Source organism: Gossypium hirsutum, chromosome D13 (genome assembly GCF_007990345.1).
Source record: "Gossypium hirsutum isolate 1008001.06 chromosome D13, Gossypium_hirsutum_v2.1, whole genome shotgun sequence".
In the NCBI taxonomy this organism is placed as follows: domain Eukaryota; kingdom Viridiplantae; phylum Streptophyta; class Magnoliopsida; order Malvales; family Malvaceae; genus Gossypium; species Gossypium hirsutum.
In genome coordinates, this window is record NC_053449.1 from 4,366,761 (window position 1) to 4,387,432 (window position 20,672).

A 20,672-nucleotide genomic window follows, 5' to 3' on the forward strand; every position below is an offset into this window, starting at 1 on the left:
GCTTGACTCAATTGTCGGGTCTGAGCGTCAGGATTCTACATTCGTTGTACTACAGTTAATTAGACAACATATAATCACTTATACATGTAACCAAAAGTTTATTACATTCAAAATTATTATAAACAATCAATTCTAAGTCTTAATTGAGCTTATGAAAGCTCTTTTATCAACCCAAGTACGAAACACGACCAAATTGCAACTAGTTACAGGATTGACGTCATGACGTCATAAATTCCACATCGGGATGTCGCCAAAATAGTACGTTAGGTCACGACGGCACGATATCACTTATTGTCAATCGACGTTGCAACAAGAAAAGATGCTTGTTTGGATGTGGACTCTGTTTTTGATAAAAATGAACCATTTAGTACATTTTTCATACTTTTATACCAAACATGTTCACATGATCAACAAATACCAATTTTCTTTAACTCAAAACAATACCAAAAACATGACAAATAGTTCAAGCATCTATATTCAAGTTCTTAACAAGTCAATCACTATAACTTCTAACAATCAAGTCATGCAATCTCCAAACCTTACCTAGGCTAAACCATCTTGAAACATACCTGTAACAACCCAATTTTCAGTGGTACCGAAAACGGTGATTTTGAAACTCCATTCTCCGATGGTCAAGTCTGTAAATATTACAACTTAATATTTACGAGTTAATTATGGTATTATATTGAATTTTGGTTTGACGAATTTGTTAATTGTATAGTTAATTAAGGTACAAGTGCTTTGTTCTTAAAGTCAATGGTACTGGAAAATGAGGTATCGGGATCTCATTTTCGTAAATCAAGCCTGTAAATATTTTTATTAAATATTTGTGGAGTTATTGTATAGGTTAATTGAATTTTGGATAGGTAATTTTGCCAAATTAGTGACTGATTAAGGTATAAGGACTAAATCGTAAAAGTAATAAAAGTCTAATTGATATACACTTTTAATTAGCTAAAGGATCAAAAGAGAAAATTAACCAATTTTAATTGATGGATAGTGGAATTTTCTGTTAGAATCCATTAAGTTTTAACTAATTAAGGTTAAGATTAATTAAGTATAGTTAATTAGATTAATCTTGATTAATTAGTGATTAATTTATGTATATATATGTGCTAAAATTAATGGAAAGAAAGAGAAAGTTTATCTTTCTCATTTATCCTTAGTCAAATCTTCATCAAAAACAGGTGGGAAGTTTCACTTTAAGGTTTCAACATTTGATCCTTCAATTGGTTAATGAATTCAAGTTTGTTTCTTGTAATCTTTTATGTTTTTGAGATCTTGGGTTCTTGGTTTAGCTAGCCTAGGGATCAATTTGTGAAACTATTAAAGTTTAAAAAAGTTTTCATTGTTAAATCTTGAAGCTTTTGGTACTAAATTGATAGATCCTGAGCTTAGATATGAAAAATGACTAATTTATAATGTGAAAGTTGTTAGTTTTGAACATATTGACTAAAGTGTAAATATTTCGAAATTGAGGTTAAATTTGTATAATTTTAGATATAAGAAAGCTTTATAAGGATGAAATTGAGATCGGTTTCAAAATCAAAGCTCAAATTTGAAAATTAATTTCAGTTTTAGGGACTAAATTGAATAAAATAAAAAACTTTAGGAAACATTCAAAAATTAAAATTAAATTTTCATATGCATATATTTAAGTGTTGTAGGATATTTGGAATTGATAAATTAAATTAAATTATCATATAGATCAATATTTGAATTGAGTCGAGGTTAATTAGGGAAAAGATAAAATTGATGACTAGTCTCTACGATTCAACTTGTTTGCTGAGTTTTGTTGGGTAAGTTCATATGGTGTAATTACGTGTATTGGTAATATAAATGTGATTGAAATATGAAATTTCTTGTGAGTAAATAAAGTTTTAAAGTTGCTTGATTTGGTACAAAAAGGTGAGAGATGGATTAAATTGTAAAGAAACGTTCTGTTTTGGGATGATATGTATATGATGACTCTACAGGGATTTAAATAATGCAAATACAATGTTAATTCCCATGTGAACAGAGTAAACAATTATGATACGATTGACATGCCAATAAGCTTTTGTGATTTGTAAAAATGTGACATTGATTCTCGTACAAGTAGTGTTTCCAAATTTTCGAAGCGAAAATCATTGCAACAAGTTCCAGATCATGAGTAGGATAATTCTTCTCGTGCGGTTTAAGCTATTGAGAAGTATAAGCAATCACTTTTCCTTCTTGCATCAGTACACAACCCAAACTATTAACTAACGCGTCGCTGAACACATAAATTTCTTTTCCAGATTCAAGTTGAGTTTAAACCGGAGCTTTATTTAACATTGTTTTCAACTGTTCAAAACCTTGCTGACACTATTTTTTACCAAACAAAGTTGACATTTTTCTATAATAACTTCGTTAACGAAAGAGCTATCATCGAGAATCCTTTTACGAATCGCTGATAGTATCTGGTCAATCCCATAAAGCTTCATACTTCATTGACATTCTTTAAAAGCTTCCAGTTAACAATAATTGAGACTTTACTTGGATCAACTCGAATGCCTTCAGTTGCTATCATGTGGCCCAAAAATCTCACTTATCGTAACCAACAGTCACATTTTCTAAACTTGGCATACACAACTCTCAAATGTTGATCATGACCATTTTCATTCTTCGAGTAAATCAATATGTTATTTATGAACACAACAATGAACCGATCAAAATACAGATAAAAAATTATGTTCATCAAATCCATAAATAAGCCTAAACGAAACTACCAAAAACTCATAATGTCCGTATTGAGTTTAAAAAGAAGTTTTCAACACATCATATTCCTTAACTCTAAGTTGATAATAACCCGATCGAAGATCAATTTTAGAATACACTATTGATCCTTTCAGTTGATCAAACAAATCATCAATTTAGGGTAGCATATACTTATTCTTTATAGTGACCTTATTCAATTGTCGATAATCAATACACAATCTTTTTTTTTTTCTTTATTTTTTACTAACAACACTAGAGCTCCCCAAGGTGTACACTCGGTCGAATAAATCCTCGATCTAAAAGTTCTTGCAACTAAGTTTTCCATTCTTTCAATTCAGTTGGACTCATTTTACACGGTGCAATAGAAATCAGTGCAATACGGGGTGCTACTTCAATAGTAAATTCAACCTCTCTTTTAGGCGATAAACCAAGCAATTCTTCGAGGTATACGTCTGTAAATTCTCGAACTGTTAGAACTTTATCTATTTCAGATTGCGACACTCTAGTATCCAGAATATAAGCTTAAAATGCTTTACACCATTTTCTGATCAATTCGCGAGTTGACATCATTGATATTATATTAGTCAAACATTCAAATCTGTCTACCTTAACATTTATCAGTTCACTATCCACACTCTGTAGTGATATTCCTTTTTTTTACAGTTAACCACAACATCATTAAGAGTTAACTAATCCATACCGAAAATTATAACAAACTCATCAAACAGCAGCAACATTAGATCAACTAAAAAATCTCGGCCTTGGATTTTTAATGGATGGTTTATACAAATTTTAATGACAACAACATTTTGACCTAAAGGGTTGGTTACCTGAATATCAAATTTTTTCAACTTTACCCAAACATCAAATTTCGTCAACTCTACTGGTATATCTCTTCCTATTACTAATGAAGTGAAAATGTATGAATGAGTTGATCTAGAACCAATCAAGGCATGCAAAAATATATCAAATAGGGAGAAATTACCAACAATAATGTTAGGAGTAGTAGCCTCCTCTTTGGCCCTAATAGCATAAGCCCTAGCAGGTGCACGAGCCTCATACCTCACTGACATGTCTCTAGTTTCACCTCGATTGGCACCAATACTACCACTAGTTCCCGGTTTTCTACCATTCGTAGAGCTAAAATCGATTTTAAACTTTATTCATTGCTTTCGTATGACCTTTTCGACCAATCTCTTCTTAAATGTTCTTTGTAGTCGCATAGAAAACAAGCTTCACTTTTCAATCTATACTCACCATTTGATTTCTTCTACAATGTCCATAAATTGGTTAATCTGCATTACAAATACTTTCACACCAATTACCGACATAGTCTGGGGTTGTAAAATTCTCTGTCTTGGTACATTTTCCTAGAAATCCCTGACGGAGTAGAGAAACGACTTTGAAAATCTCTCAACTTTTTAAATAGAAGAGTCGGGAAAGATCTTCCATACTCCACTTATCGGAATATCATTGGATTTGGCTTACTTTTTCTCAATACGCATATCTTTCATTTTTTTAGCCCCCTCAAACAGAACAACGAACTCTTTCAATTCCAGAGCTCCCACTAACATACGAATGTCTTCGTTCAGTCCCTACTCATAGTCAGCCATTAACATGTCCCCCTGTTTCAGTTCTATAAAATTCTCTTTTCTTTTTCTTTAGTTATAACTAGCTGATATATTTCTTTTTAAACTCAATCTGGAAGAATTCCCAATTTACTCAATGTCTCAGAGTTATCGATGTCAAAGTTAGCCACTATTAATAGGCTTCATCTTTAAGAAAAAACACATCACACCTCAAGCAATCTTTCGGAGTACACAATAATTCATCAAGAACTCTCAAGGTATTTTCTAGCCAATATTTAAATTTCGCAGGATCGTCATCTTTCTTGCTTTGAATTCTTCTACCCCTCATTTACAGAGTTTATCAATTAGAGGACGATTTATGGTTATTGAATTCGGACCTTGAGGAGAAAAGGGTGCCATAAGAGGCACTATTGGGAGAGGATGGTGCATTTGAGGTTGTGGAGCTGAAGGGGTAACTTCCATAAATTGAGTGAACTATTGGTTCATCATCTTTAAGAAGACATCTCTTGCCTCACTCTCTAAACCTTGCGAAAATGGCACACTATGAGTAGCTCTCCGTTTGAAAGTAGAAATATTACTTTCTACCTCATTAGATACGACTCGATTAGATTTGTCCGACATAGTTTATCTATATGATAATAAATTCAATTCAGATCAGAAGGCATCACATTATCACAAGCTATTATGGCATGTATTTCTAGACTCAACATGCGCTACGTTTCAGTTTTAGAACTAACTAAACTGTAGCTCTAATACCACTAAATGTAATATCATGATGCTCAAACTCGACGATAGGATCGAGCGAGGTGTGTTACATGAATAATTATGACTCTTTATTTATAATTAAGTAACATAAATTTTGGTAACAAGAGATATAACTCATCACTATGAATAGTTACAACTTTTGGTTAATAACCAAGTAACATTTATTACTTAAAACTTTTCATTTGCAATTATTGGTGTAATAAGCCCAATTTGCCCGGGCCCAAAAGCACAAACACAAATAAACCAAAAATAAAATTATATATATAACAGTCCTTTTTTAAATGTTTAGTATTACAAAGCCCAGATCTAACATAAACCTGATTCTAAACCCAATAGCCCAAACCCGAATTTCTTAATACCCAACCTAATCAAGCCCAATGGCCCAACACCAGAATGCACATCAGAAACCCTAGGGCAGCAACGCAGCATCGAGCGCCGCAACTAACAGTAGCCTCCCACACGCGCGCCTCCACGCTGGACTCCTCCATACCTGCAACAAACAGAGGCATACAAAACAACAACAGAGAATAACAAAGAAAATATAGGGGGTTTTCGATTTTATTTTTATTTTCGCACATAGAGATATAAAAAGAAACAAAACAACCATTGTAAAAAGGGGGGATAGTGATTGGATTTTTGAGTTTTTCTTCTTTCGGCTATAGAGAAAGCCGTTCTAAAATCTGTAAAGGGGGATCCCTTTTTTTTACACAGAGAAGAAAAACAAGAAAGCAAAAAAAAATATTCAAGTGAAAAGAGCAGAGTTTCGTAAGGTGGTTTTTTTTTCTCTTTACTTTTCTTTGTTTTTACTACTCCGTTCATAAATAGCACGAAATAAAAAAGAGAAAAGGAAGAACGCTTACCTGGTGGCCGGACCTTGGCTCACTCCGCAGTCATCGGAGTTGCAGCGAAGTGTGATGGCTCTTGGACGACGATTCGTCGGAACGGCGCGGGGTTGAGAGGGGAAAGCTTAGGTTTTTTTTTAATGGCAGAATGGATTTAGATTAGGTTTTGTATTTTTGTGTTTGTTATAGAAACGGTGCCATTTAAGAAGTGGGATCCAATGATCCGACCCGATTCAGGGAAGAGGATCAGTGCCTCTTTGTTCAATGGTTTATTTGCGCGATGAACCCCTCCACATTCTCTTTCGTTTCAATGCAGTTTTTCTTTGATTTTTTAATTTTTACCTTGTATTTGATTCCAATTTTATTTGGAGCCATGTTCAAACGTTGTCGTTTTCCCATATTTGATTTTGAATATCCAGATTTATGCGTTTAATTGTTGTTTTGACCCCTCAATATTTGAATCAATTATCAAATTAGCTCGTTTTCTTTCTCTTTTAATTCTAATGGCAATTTAGTTTTTTTTATTTAATTCTAAATCTATTTAATTCTTACTTTGACATATTTATTTCTAGAAAATCTAATATTATTTTAATTTTTAAATTTGATATTGTTTTAAAATTTATTATTAGTGTAATTTTAAAATATAATATGCCATTATTTTAATTTGTTAATTAATATTATTTAAGTTTATTATACATTGATGTTTTAAATCCATTAGGTATTTTGTTTTAAATATAATATATTATTTATTTCATTATTAAGTATTTTATGTATTTTATTGGAGCGTATTGTAATTTGAATAAATTGTTGATATTTTATTTTATATTGTTTTTTAATTTTATTTTTTTATATTACTATATGGTATATCTTTACATAATAATATTTGTTATAATGCTATTATTCATATAAGTATATAGTTTATTAAATTTTTAGTAGGTATTAATGTTTTGATTTTATATGATAATTAATTTTAAGTGTTTTTAATATATTTGCATATGTCTTTCGAATCTATTTTTTTTTATATAATTAATTCCTTTTTAGAATTTTGTAACATATTTTGATTACTTTTTATATATTAGTATGTATCATTATTTTTATATTTTATGTCTAAGTAATAAATATATATTGCCTACTTTAAATCTATTCCTAATCTGTTCCAAATACTAATTACTTAATATTTTTGAGCTTATTTTGAAGTCATGTCTATAATTTATTGTAAATTTCTATATAGAATATATTAATTATATTGTTTTTGTCTTAGTGTACCTTTCAAAATAGATGATTGGTTTATTTAGATTTCGAGTTTTGATATTGTTATTTGTATAATGTGATTAAAATCATTGTTGCTATTCTTATTTGCATTTATCTATTGCTCATTTAACTATCTTGTACTTCATATTTCAACATTCAATCATATTACATTTGTTTTAAAATGGTGTTTCATTAAAGCACTAAAATCATTCTATTTTATAATTTTCACAAAAAGCCTGGTTTTCATAGTTCTTGAGATAATTGTGCCCTAACTTACTGGGCTTCAATTTTTTTTCTCGATGAATTTAAATAGCCAAGTGCTTACTTTGTTAAAACCGTGTAATGTCAAAATAAAACTTTATAGATTTCAAGATGTCGGATCCTAACTTACTGGATATGACATTTGGTTATCTTGATTTTAAAATAAAGGCAATATTTGGTGTTTAGGAATTTCAAGAAATTGAACCCTAACTTATTGGATTCTAATTTCTCGATTGACCTAAATAACCAAATATTCTTTTCAAAACATGTGAATTTTTAAAATTTTAAAAGACGAATCTAACTTTAAAGATTGAACTGTTGCACCCTAACTTACTGAGTGCGACAATTTATTTCTTTGAAATGAGTAGGGCCTATTATTCAATTTGATTATTAAGGCTTTTATTTCGTGGGATTGTATTCTAAAATTTTTTCAAAATTTCGACATTAAGACATTAAACAATCAATTTGGTACCAATTTTGGGCGTCACGAGGGTGCTAACCCTTCCTCGTGCGTAACCGACTCCCGAACCTGTTTTCTCGAAATTCGCAGACCTAAAATTATTTTCAAGGTGATCCGATCACACCACGATAAAAGATCGGTGGCGACTCCCATTTTATTTTCCTTTTTTAAGTCGATCCCTGTTTTTCTAATTTAAAAATGGTTTTGACAATTGGAACACTATATATACTTACAGTTGAACCTTCACTTAGCAAAACATGTTAAAAAAGTTAATTGAAATTGTATGGTAGACTATGCTTTGAATCAGTTATTTCATTTGATTAACCAAACAAATCTCACACAATGATTTCAACATCAGTCAATGCATAATATATAGATACACTATTTTGGCCATGTGTTTGTAACCTCTTTTTATGAGTGCTTTTACAGCCAAGCCCTTAAGCTCCTAGAAGTGGCCACACTTCCAACTCACATAGGTAGATCCTATCAAGAGTGTGCCCGTAATTATAACACTCTAACACATTTATGTTATGGGTCTATTAAGGGTATATTACTCATCATTCCTCTTACTATTACAGGTACCTAACACTTTTTTTCCTGGATGATATATTATATATTATTTTATAGTGCTGGCAGTCGCATACTGATGATGTACTTTGTCTCATTGAACTCAAGATTTTACATTATCCCAAGCACTGATTCGAGTTTCTTATTAGAAAATGTGTCCATATGGTAGTAAACATGTAATGATTTTCTATGTATTTGAACGATGAATAAATAAATAAAGTTAATTTTACATTTTACTAATATATCATTTGTGTTTTTGTCTTTTGTGTTTTGCATACATAACAAAATTGTAACAAGCAAATATTAGTTCATTGATTGTTTAAGTTCAAACTGATCATAAGTGGCACTATAAGAACTTTTACATTGCGAGAAAAACAACTTACTTTAGTAGATAATCTAAACGAGTCTGTAATCTCATAAAAGAATCAAAGTGAGCATTTGATTCAAATACTTAGAAAGATTATTATGTCATCTACAATTCCAATGGGGGAGATTACTAGTCTTGGTTATCAAAGCAATTGATTCCACGAGTAGAGACATAGATGTACTCATTAGAAAAATGATACATTAGACCGGACCCAAGTTGAATTAATTCTGAATCTATTTGTGAATCAATTCACTTGTGACTTCATGGTGTGACTTACCTAAATCTTGAGTTAGCCACTGACCATGCGTATGTAACTCATGTGCTTTGATAGAAGTGGAGGCTTATGCTCTAAAGATGATCGAGTCGATAGTCGGTATATTGGGTACATGACTTGTGTATAGTATGTTTTTACTAGCAACAATAGAATTCGTAGCTTGATTAAAGAGTAAATGATATCCTTTCCTTGGAATTGTGTGGATTGATAAATATAGAACGTGGCTACGGGTTGCTTGTTCTTGAACGAGAAATTTATCACAGCCATTAGTTAACAGTGATCATATTAATAATTTAGAATACATAATGGTGACAATGAGATAAAACATGATTGTATTGAGTGAACGGATTTAACTCAAATGAATGGAAGATATCATATGAGGGTAACACACACATGGCGAGGTCATTGGACAAAGCAATTGATGAATTGCTTTCGTAAAGAGTATACAATAATGAATTTTCAATAATGGTACTTCTTGTGCACTGAGTCCATGATTAAGTAAATTGCGAATTATCGGAACGATGCTTCTGAAAAAAATTACAATTAACTCGAGTCTAATTGTATATGTCTGCTTGGTCCCTCTGCTAGCTCAACAAAAACTCGATCGAACTGTATTTGAATAGGAAAAAAATTTACGACTTTGGAAATAATTTAATTGAGTCGATTTATTCGATGTGGAATTAAATTAGATGGTCGTGAGAATTGTTCAACTATAGAATTTAATTAAAGAATTTTCTTGAAAATTTAATTTGGAAAATATCAATGATTTTTAGGAAATTTAATTTTGGTTAAGTAAAATTAAATTAATCAAATTAATTAAAAAATATATGATATTTTTAGAAATCAATTTTCAAGTCAGACAATTAACCTAATGGGTAATTGAACTTGAAAATAGAACCAAGATTGAAGATTGGACCTGAGACCCAAAACTAATTGAACCAAGCTAGGTGCATAAAACTGGACTGATGATCCAATTAGTGGTTGGACCGGACTGGTCAAGCAGTCATTGGCCCAGACTAAATCGGTAGTAGCCAAACCAACAATTGCACCATCGACTAGGCATTTGCATTCCTAGCTAGTGCGACACCATTCGAATGGCCAACACCTGCTGCAACCACGACACCAGTGGCCTCGAGAGGAGGTGTTGACTCGACCAGGTTCATTCCGGCAAAATGATGACAATTCGGAATGTTGGGGGAGTCGCGCCGGTGATGGCACAGTTGGGCACGGAGGCTGCGACGGTAGTGATCTGACAACCAGCGGATGGTCGATGGCGATGGTTCTTCAGGGGTAAAGCAGTGGAAAAATCATACTCCTAATAGGACTCTACCGAGTAATTTGATTTCAAATTAATTTTTCCAAAGATAATATTATTTTAATATTTATCTAAATAGTATTTTATTAATTTAATATTAATATGAGATATTAAATTTAATTTAATATTTATCTAGATAATATTTTATTAATTTAATATTAATATGATATATCAAATTTAACTTAATATTTATCTAGATTATATTTTATTAATTTAATATTAATGTGATTAATTCTAATCCTAGTTAAACTCTTTCTACACTCTCCCTATATAAAGAGAGCATGGGTCATTATTCTTATACACTTGTGTTCAAGAAATATTGTAGAGATAAAATTCTCTGAAGAAATCATTTCAGAAAATTTCTTTAAATATTCTTGTTATGTACAACTTGACCTCAAAAGTTTAGAGAAATTACAAAATTACCTCACTGGAAATTTTGTGAAAAATTTTCTATTTTGAAGTGAGCTTACAGTCAACAAACATAAGCTTGAAGATAGTAGAGAAGACTACTCGATCAAAATGTTCATCCTAGACGAATTATAAAGGTACAATTTTGTTTAAGGGGGTTTTTGGTAAACAGAGTTTTAGGCCTTTTTTCGCTTATTTGGGTACAAATGGAGGATTGGGTAGTCAAACCCTCTAATTGTAGTGTTTGGTGAATGGAGGTTTATAAGAGCTTACTAAGCTAAAACCTCCAAAACAAAAAAAAAACTCTAGGATAGACAACTTTTTTCACAACTGATTGGGAACAAGATATGTGGAATGACATATCTGACTATGCCTACTCAAAAATTACTCCATTTGTCACATGCTCTCAAACCTAATTATCACTAAGAATATAATTTACAATTATATTGATACATTATTAATATTTATCGGTTTTCACAAGGGTAATATTTACAAATAAGGAACTTAAGAAATTTTTTTATTTAAATTTTCAAAAATATTCACTAATTAATTTACATAATGGATGTTTTAATTCCTTGGTAATAAGAGTGTGCAAAATTCGGGTAAAACTGAGAAAAATTGGTTAACCGACCGAATTCGATTAATCGGTCGGTTAACCGAATTTTTTCGGTCGGGGGTCGGTTAATTATTTTTTATTTTTCGGTTAACGGTTAATTCGGTTCGAAACCGGTCGGTTAACCGAATATTTTCGGTTTAACCGAAAAAATTAATAAATAAAATTATAATATATAAATAAGCCCACTATTCACCTAAACCCAATCCAAACCCAAGTATTCAACCTAACCCAATTACCCAACCCAACCCAATCATAAAAATTACAAATAATTTAATAAATAAAAATAAAATTCTAAAACTAAAATTAAAGTCTAAAAAGAATTTAATTATGTAGTGATTCAATTTAGTTAATTCGGGTAATTCGGTTAATTCGGGTAATCCGGTTAATTCGGTTAATTCGGGTAATTCGGTTAATTCGGGTAATTTTTAACCAAAAATAAAAAATATATAATTTTCGGTTAATTCGGTTAACCGACCGAATTAACCGAAAAAATTTTAGTTCGGGTAATTTTTTTTGAAAAAATTTCGGTTCGGTTAACGGTTAAAAATTTTGAAAGGTTGGTTAATTCGGTTAATGTTATTTCGGGTCGGTTAACCGAATGAACACCCTTACTTGGTAATAGGGTTTTATTTCAATAATTTCACCTAATAAAGACTAAATATTATAAACAAATAAATACTTAATAGTAAAATGTGTCATGCCCTTATTTGTCATTTTACACATATGAACTTTCAACTATCAGCTAAGTTTTACGAAACACTTTTAAATAAACAGTTAATAGAATCATTTAGTTAAATCAGTTAATAGAACTAGTTGGTTAAACCAGCCACTGCAATCAGCAATCAACTATTAGTCAATTGCCAAACAAAGCCTAAGTGTTTATTACTTTAGTAACACATCCAAATTCTTGTTTTTGGAAAAAAAAAATTAAAAGGTTTTCCCTTAAACCTATTTTCTGTCGCGTTTTCCAAACTTGATTTTCTAATATTTCCATCATGGGTGACTCAAATATTTTGAGTTTGTTATATTTATTTGTGTCTTGAATGTTCACAAGACCAACACCCTCACCATGTGTAATTATTCATTATTTCTCAAATGAATGCTATCAAGGATATGTCATTTATACAATTACCAAATTATAGTGATCATTTATTTTTCTTAACATGACAGTTTCATATGTGACTACTTTATTTCTTGCTATCCAAGAAATTAATTTCACAATCACCAAATATATAGAATCATATATCATGTCTTTTTCACCAAGTAAGTTGTTATAAAGAGGCCTCATATCCCTTGACGAAACAAGACAACATATTTTCTTTTTTTCATAGCTTCTTTTCATAGTCAATAGATGGCCTTTAAAACTTATAATGTATGCATACTCAAAGAACATTATTTCTCAACAAACCAATGGTGTTTTATATATTTAGTACATAATCATATTAGAGGACCATCAACTGTCCAATCATTCAACTATAACATCACATAGTTATACCCTTTATCATGGACATTATTAGTCAATTGTGGCAATAGTCAAAACCATGTCCACCACTTAAATAGATCAAATAGCATTAATATTGTTATTTCCTTACTCGCGAGATCTTTGATTCATGGCTTCTAAAGTGAATTTCAAAAGTTCACTATAATTTATAAAATTATGAGATTATATATTATTTCCAAGCGATATATACATATATATAATATAAAATACAGTGTGCACCATCATAAGCATGCACAATACGATCTCGATCTTCAAATATATGATTATCACATTCACATTTTCATTAGAAGATTTCAGACCCGAATAATGATTTTGTGATGTGAACTAATGTTTTGCACTACTCTACCTTAACTAAAAAAATTAACCATACATATTATATGTGACGTATTTCATTTCTAGTCAAAACCACTTCTAACCCAACATGTATAACATAGACTAAAGCATGTGCAATCATATATAAATCTCATTTAGCTTATGATTATTTTAAATCAACCAAGATAACTCATATTATATGATCATCTATAAACTTTGGTTCAATGTATCATATAGCAATGAATATACTCAAAATAATGTCTCATGAATAACATACAAATTCTAGTTACTATTAATATCATGATTTGAATAAAATAAATAACTTCATATCTCAAGTTAAATATATATCTTGAAAAACAAATACTTTTGTACTAAAAAGTTTCACTCACAAATTGGATAAAATTAATTAAATTTCAATTCTCCAGAATTTTTTCTATTTATAATGCACCAATAAGTGCCTAAGTGACTCTTGGAAACGACATCACTTTTCAAGTTGCACTTTTTGGTTTCAAGAAATCATTTCGACCCAACCTTTTGAAAGTAACTGTTAGATTCAATAACACAACTTTTTGGTTTGGGAAGGCTCTCCCAAATGGTTTATATTGGATAGAAGTTTGTTCAGCTAAAGTTTGAACAATGTCATTACCGTTCAAAGCAAAAGTATTGTTTCGATCCTTTAATAGATCATTTCTCAACCATGCATTTTCATTCCATCTATCTTCTTTCCTTATTTCTAGCATGATATATAACATATTAACCGCTATCACGCGAGTGCGTAAAACAAACAATTTTAAGGGTGCAGTTTTAACTACAAACATACAATTTCAGTTGTAATATTTATAGTATCTGATGGAACATCGGAGTATTCCAATGGGTTGAACCCAAAAGAGTCAGTGATTAAGAAATTCCTAAACTATGAACATGCAATCAAAGGAATCTAGCTAACTACTCACTAAGTATTATATTACGGTAGGCCATTCACAAGTTTAATTACACTAATTAATTACTTAAAAACAGTGAAAGACGATAACAAACAACGGTTGATAGATGTCCATGTTGTTCATTAACTTTTGAATTAGGGATCTAAATAGCTAACACTCCTAAATTGAATCCATTTTACCTTTCGGTCTCCACTTTACCAAATTAGACAATTTAGTCCAATTTATCTCTTGACCTTGCCCAAATAAACTGGGGCTAATGAATTGGTACCCAATAAGATTACCTCTCGGTCTCACTTATCTTAATTTTCCCTTAGGGGCGTCAATCTTAAGTTTTGAAGTTTATTCAATTTAGTCCAGATTTGCAATTTAGTCCTTAACTCTAAAAATCAATTACCCAAAATTTTCATCAACCAACCGCTTAAGATTTAGTTACTCATGCTAATATCTAAACTCCAAAACAACAAATGAACATGTAAAAGTAGCATTAACTTAAACTTGAAGCAAAATGAGTAAAAATCCAATCTTTCTTGCAAATGCTTGGAGAAGACAACAATGACAGCAAGATAGATGAATAAAAATACTAAAGCAATGATTTTTAACAGGCGTCTAATGTGTCTCTTCTCTATCCAGCCAAAATTTGGCCTTTTTAAGCAAGCATAATACCATATTTTTTTTGACCAAAATGCCTCTCAACTTGTGTTTTTTAGTAGTGTGGAAGTTAGACAAAGACTACCCCTGCAGTCATTTTTTGTCCCCTCACGACAATGATATCCCAATACCCTCGTCAATCTTGAAATGAGGGGTCTTTGGGAGGTAGAGTATCGCGATACCCATGGCTGGTATCGCAATACCCTCCTTCTAGGTGATGTTTTCACTCACATTCGAGTCTCTATTGACTCACTACAACACTTAACCAACTGTTAGGTTCCCTATGGGGCATTTGGCCATTTTGAGTCTCAAAAGTGGTAGAAAACACATTATTTCACTTCTTAAGGTAAAGAATGAAAACTAAGTAAAAACATGACAAAAACATATAAATTGCTCAAAAACAAGCTCTTTAAGCGTACTAGGGAGCCTAATTTGACATATCAAATTACGACAGATCACATATTTATATAATTGTGTACCAATCATAACTATGCATGTAAAATATCATGTATATAATAAACTAGTATTTGACCTTATCAAAAATTAATCCAAGAGACACTTATATTTTTTGCATAATATAATTAATCTTATTAAAACATAACCATAAAATTCAATTCATGTAGCAATAGGAAACCAAACTTTGGCGTACCTCTTATTAATATAAAGATTTTTTCTAAATTAAAATTTAGATCACTAACCTCAATGTTGTCACATTACTTATAGCCAACCTCGTAGTACCATGCTCATAGGGTCATGTGAATGTGTGGTAAATATATGCGCCTTTATTAATTTCTTATTGTAATAACCCAAATTTACCCGGCCCAAATTAAATAATAATAATAATAATTTTAATTACAAATCCAATAGTTCCACTGACCATTTACATCCAGACCCAGTATAGTGGCCCAAATGCTTAAACACTAACCCAAAAGACCCAACTAAAACCCAAACCCGCCAAGCCCAATACCCCTAGCCCAATCATAACGCAGCCCAAAACAAAAAAAAATCAGCAGCAGGGAACCCTAGAAGGTCCGCCGCCGCAGCCGATCTAGGCCTCCTCCTCGAGCGTGTTGCGCCTACGCGCGTGTGCGCCTTCGTCCACCTCCGTACGTGCCACACCCACGCACACTGTGCCACGTCCACCACCTCCGTACGCTAGCTGGCCTCCGTACCTGCAAAGAAGACGAAAACAACACAGCAAAGAAAAGAAAAATGATTGTATTTTTATTTTTCTCTTTTTCTTTTTCTTTTTACTTTCGGCCTATAAAACAAAGGGCAAAGGCATTGTATTTTTTTTTACGCATACAGAATACAAAAATTGAAATACCAAAAGGTGATTTTCTGGTTCTTCTTTGTTCATTTTACTGATTATTCGTGTTCTTTCTTTCGATTATTTGTTTTTTGTTCATAAATCGGGAAGGAAGAGAGGTGATTAAAGAGGAAAACATACCTGGTGATGAGATCTTAACCCTCTTCGTTGCCATCGGAGAACGGGCTAGGTTCGAAAGCCACTTGAATATCCCCTATACCCAGAACGGCGCAGAACCTTTCTTTAGTTTAGGTTTTGTTTATTGTAAATGATAGGTTTTAGGGCTTATTTTAGTTTTAAATGCTGGAATTAAAACGTTGCCGTTCAGAGCCAATACAATGGCACTGAAACGGCACCGTTTCGTAGACCCGATCCGAATGGTGACCCGACCTGGGGAGGATCCGCGCATATGGATCGATTGGTCTATTTATTTGATAGGTCATTCCATGTTTGCTGGAATTGCGATTTAATTTCTTTAATCATTTGTAATTTATATCGCATATTTGATATTGTATTCATTTAGATCCAATTTACAAGGCGTCGTTTCTGTGATGACTTGGATTGTTATGATGTTTGTGTTTAATTGCTAGTTTAGTCCCTCAATGTTGAAACAGATTTCGATTTAGTACAAATTCAGTTTTCTTTTTAAAATTCCACAATATTTTAAATTAATTAAATCCTACTTTCGTATATCATAATATTTAACATTACTTGTAACATTTATTTTATATAGTTTTTAAATTTTTATAGTTCAAAATATAATAAATCATTATTTTTTTATTTTTAATTCATTATATACCAATATTTGGAGTCAATTGTATTTTAATTTTGTCTTACTTTATTATTATTCTATTTTTATTTAAGTCTCGATTTAAAATTTGTTGATTATTGTTCTAAACTTCAAAAAATGTTTTGCATATTTAATCATGATTTCAAAAGGCTTTTAATAAATCAAATTTTACAATAATTCATATTTTTAATATCATTTTAATATTGGCTAATATCATCATAATTGTTGCTATTAATTTTTAAATTTGTTTTCTCATATCTAATCTTGTCTTCGAAAGTTTTCTTTAGATAAATTAATTCATATTTTAATTCATCATTTTTAACCTTATTTTAATATTCAACTTATTATTGTATTTTAAATTTGTTTTTAAATCTTCATATTAATTATTATTTTTATTGTTTTAATTAACGTATCCCTAGGAATTCGATTATTGATTTATCGGATGTTTAGTTATTAATATGGATGAATTATATGTTTGGTTGCTCTTTAATGTAAATTTAGATTACTATTTATCTTTTGCATCATATATTGCTATTCAATTATATTGTTTGTAAGAATTGCATTTCATTAAAACATTATAATCGCTTCATTTCAAAATTCCTAAAAAGGCTTGGTGTTTAATAATTCTCGAGAGAATTGTGCCCTAACTTACTGGGCTTCAATTCTTCTCGATGAATTTATATCATCAAGTATCCATTTTATTTAAGACGTACAATTTTAAAATAAAATTCTTTAGATTTCAAAATGTTGGATCCTAACTTACTGGATACGACATTTTGTTATCTCGATTTTAAAATAAAGGCAATATTTGATGTTCAAGAATTTCGAGAATTTGAACCCTAACTTACTGGATTCTGATTTCTCGATTGACTCAAACAATCAAATATCCTTCTTAAAACATGTTTTAAAAAATTTTTAAAACAGGGACAAACCTAACTTCGAAAATTGAACTGTTGCACTCTAACTCACTGAGTGTGGCGATCTATTTCTTTGAAATGGGCCCGTCCACTTAACCAATTCAATTATTTAAGCTTTCATTTCATGGGATTGTATTTTAAAATCTTTTCAAAATTTTGACATTAAGACATTAAACAATCAATTAGGTATCAATTTTGGGTGTCACGAGGGTGCTAACCCTTCCTCGTGCGTAACCGACTCCCGAACCTGCCTTCTCAAAATTCGCAGACCTAAAATTTCTTTTGGTGAACCGATCACACCTCGATAAAGGGTCGGTGGCGACTACAATTTCCTTTTTTGGTCGACAACTAAATTTTTTTGTTTTAAAAAAAGGTGGTTTCGACACTTATGATTTGCAAAAATAGAACTTTAAAATTGTTGGTGCGTGGGGATAAAAATAAACTTATGGGAAATTAATGAAGGCATTAAGGCATGTACCAATTTCACTTTTTTAAGGTTCTATTCGCTCCACTTATATTTTAGTGTGTAAAAGAGTTACTAGCAAAAGAACATGGAGGATACAATGAAGCCTAATGATTATCTATGTTTTGCACTAACGGAAATAATCCACTGAGCATTGAGCGGAGCAAGCAAAAATATCAATTTCTATAAAGAACTTTTGCATTAATCTTTTATAGAACAATTTAGAAATATTATAAGATGGAGGATAATAGAAAGAAACTTTTGATGTGTTTTTGGTGTGTCAAACAAATAAAATGTAACTCCTATAAGAGTTATCGTGTCTCTTCATAAAGATATAACAACCCAATTTGATAGTCACATCTTTTAGCAATAAACACAATTATTCATAATATCTACTTAAATAATTATGACTCTTTGTTAATAATTAAATAATCTAACTTTTGGCAACAAGACATAACTCGTCACTATTAATAATGACAACTTTTGGTTAATAATTAGGTGATATAACTTTTGATTACCTATAATTTGTCATTTATAATTATTGAAACACTATATATTTTGAAAATATTTATATATAAGACATAAATGCCAGTATGGTGCTCCAATATGATATTATTATCTAAATTCTCTTAATGTAATTTCATTTTTTTTACTTTATTAAACTTTAGTTTTGATTTTTTGAAGATTAATATTGTTTGTATTGAACCGACCAATTAAATTAAAAATTGAACAATAATTAAAATACCGATCTAATTAAAGAAGTTAAATTAGCTGAATTATAACTATAAATTAAATAATTGAACCTGTTTTTTTACTTTTAAAATTTTTTATTTTTTTATTTTTAATAATTTATTTAATTAAATTAAAGCAACTGATAATATGAAAAAAAAATGAGTTTAACTAATTGTATAAAAAAAACACATCCTCCTTGAAAATTGCGAAATCTTATGTGGGATGAGTGGATGATGGATGGGCAAAATAGGTGAGTGGGCAGGCCATCACATCAAGACTTTGTTTTACGAGCCAAGTGATCCATTTTTGCATTGACTATAAATTTTTAAAAATTTTATTAAAAATACCTGAAAAAAAAACATGTTAAACGTTAACAAATATGGGTGGTTAGCAATATCAGATATTTTCAATAAATTTTTTTATTGCGGTTAAGGTTGTTGATCATTTCAAGTGAAATTTAAGTTTAAATTTTATTAGTCGGGTTGATTATTTGAATTTTTTTATTATTATAATTCACTAAAATATATATGAAGAAGCAGTTAAATAAAAAAAATATTTCATGGTTTTGTTTTTGTTTGTCAAATAAAATAATTAAATTATAATTTTGTAATTATTATAGGCTTCTATCGTTATCTCAATTAAAAAAATTCATGTATAATTTTTTGATAATAATAATAATTTTAAATTTAATATTAAATAAAAATTAAATTAAATTATTTAATATTATTTTTCTGCCCCCCAAGTTGTAAGTCATGCTATTTTCATAATTTTTATTATTTTTGTGTTATTTATATAAAAACCTCAAATCCTTAAACTTTTTATGAAATTTTAATTAAAAATGTTTTTAAGTATTTTTGTTTCATAAAAATAACATTTGGATAAAGTTAGATTTTTTTTTCAAAGTTAAAAAGATAGACAATTTTTCTTTGTAAGTAAAAGGTGATATTTAAAAGTAAAATATATGATAGGTTTTTTTAGATAATTTTTCGGCTTAGAGGATCTCTCATCTCATCATATCCTCAAGAGTTTCAAAAGTAAGTACCATATTTTGAATTAAAATGGCATGTACATAGACAGTTCAAATGTGTTCTCATGTATTAGGGACTAAAATGTAAACTCTTGAAATTCTATCTATTTTGAGTTACTTGAAGTATTTTGCTATATATAAAATGAATTAGTGAAACTATAAGTATGTTTGCAAATATGGTTGGTAAGATGTATATATGTTTTGCAAATATGGTTGGTAAGATGTATATATGTTTTAATTAAACAACATCTAGCCATAACCGTTTTGGCACCAAATGTAATAGTCTTATACTGGGTCTGTACGATTGGACCGGGTATAGGGTTGTTACATAAAGTTTACATCGTTTTCTAATTTGGTCCTTTTTTTAATTAAATTTGACTAACAACCTTTTAAAAAGAGCTTAATTACTTTTTTTAACGAAAATATTGACTAAGATGTTAAATTTTTAAACATGGCAGCCCACATGTACTTCATGTAATTTTTTATATTTGTTTTTAAATTTGAGTCTTTTTTTAACATTTTCATAAATTTTAAATTATTAGACAAATAGTTCCATGTCTGAATAAAATATACGTAGA

The 20,672-nt window shown here is 30.3% G+C and overlaps 1 long non-coding RNA gene across 1 annotated transcript; it reads right to left on the reverse strand.

Annotated features, from left to right (window-relative positions):
* Positions 1 to 5,332: 5,332 nt before the first annotated feature.
* LOC121225638 (uncharacterized) lies at positions 5,333 to 6,407 on the reverse strand. The gene is made up of 2 exons (XR_005923496.1): positions 5,954 to 6,407; positions 5,333 to 5,583 (listed from the first exon to the last, which is right to left on the reverse strand). It is a non-coding gene; the product is annotated as an uncharacterized lncRNA (long non-coding RNA).
* Between the last annotated feature and the right edge of the window lie 14,265 nt (positions 6,408 to 20,672).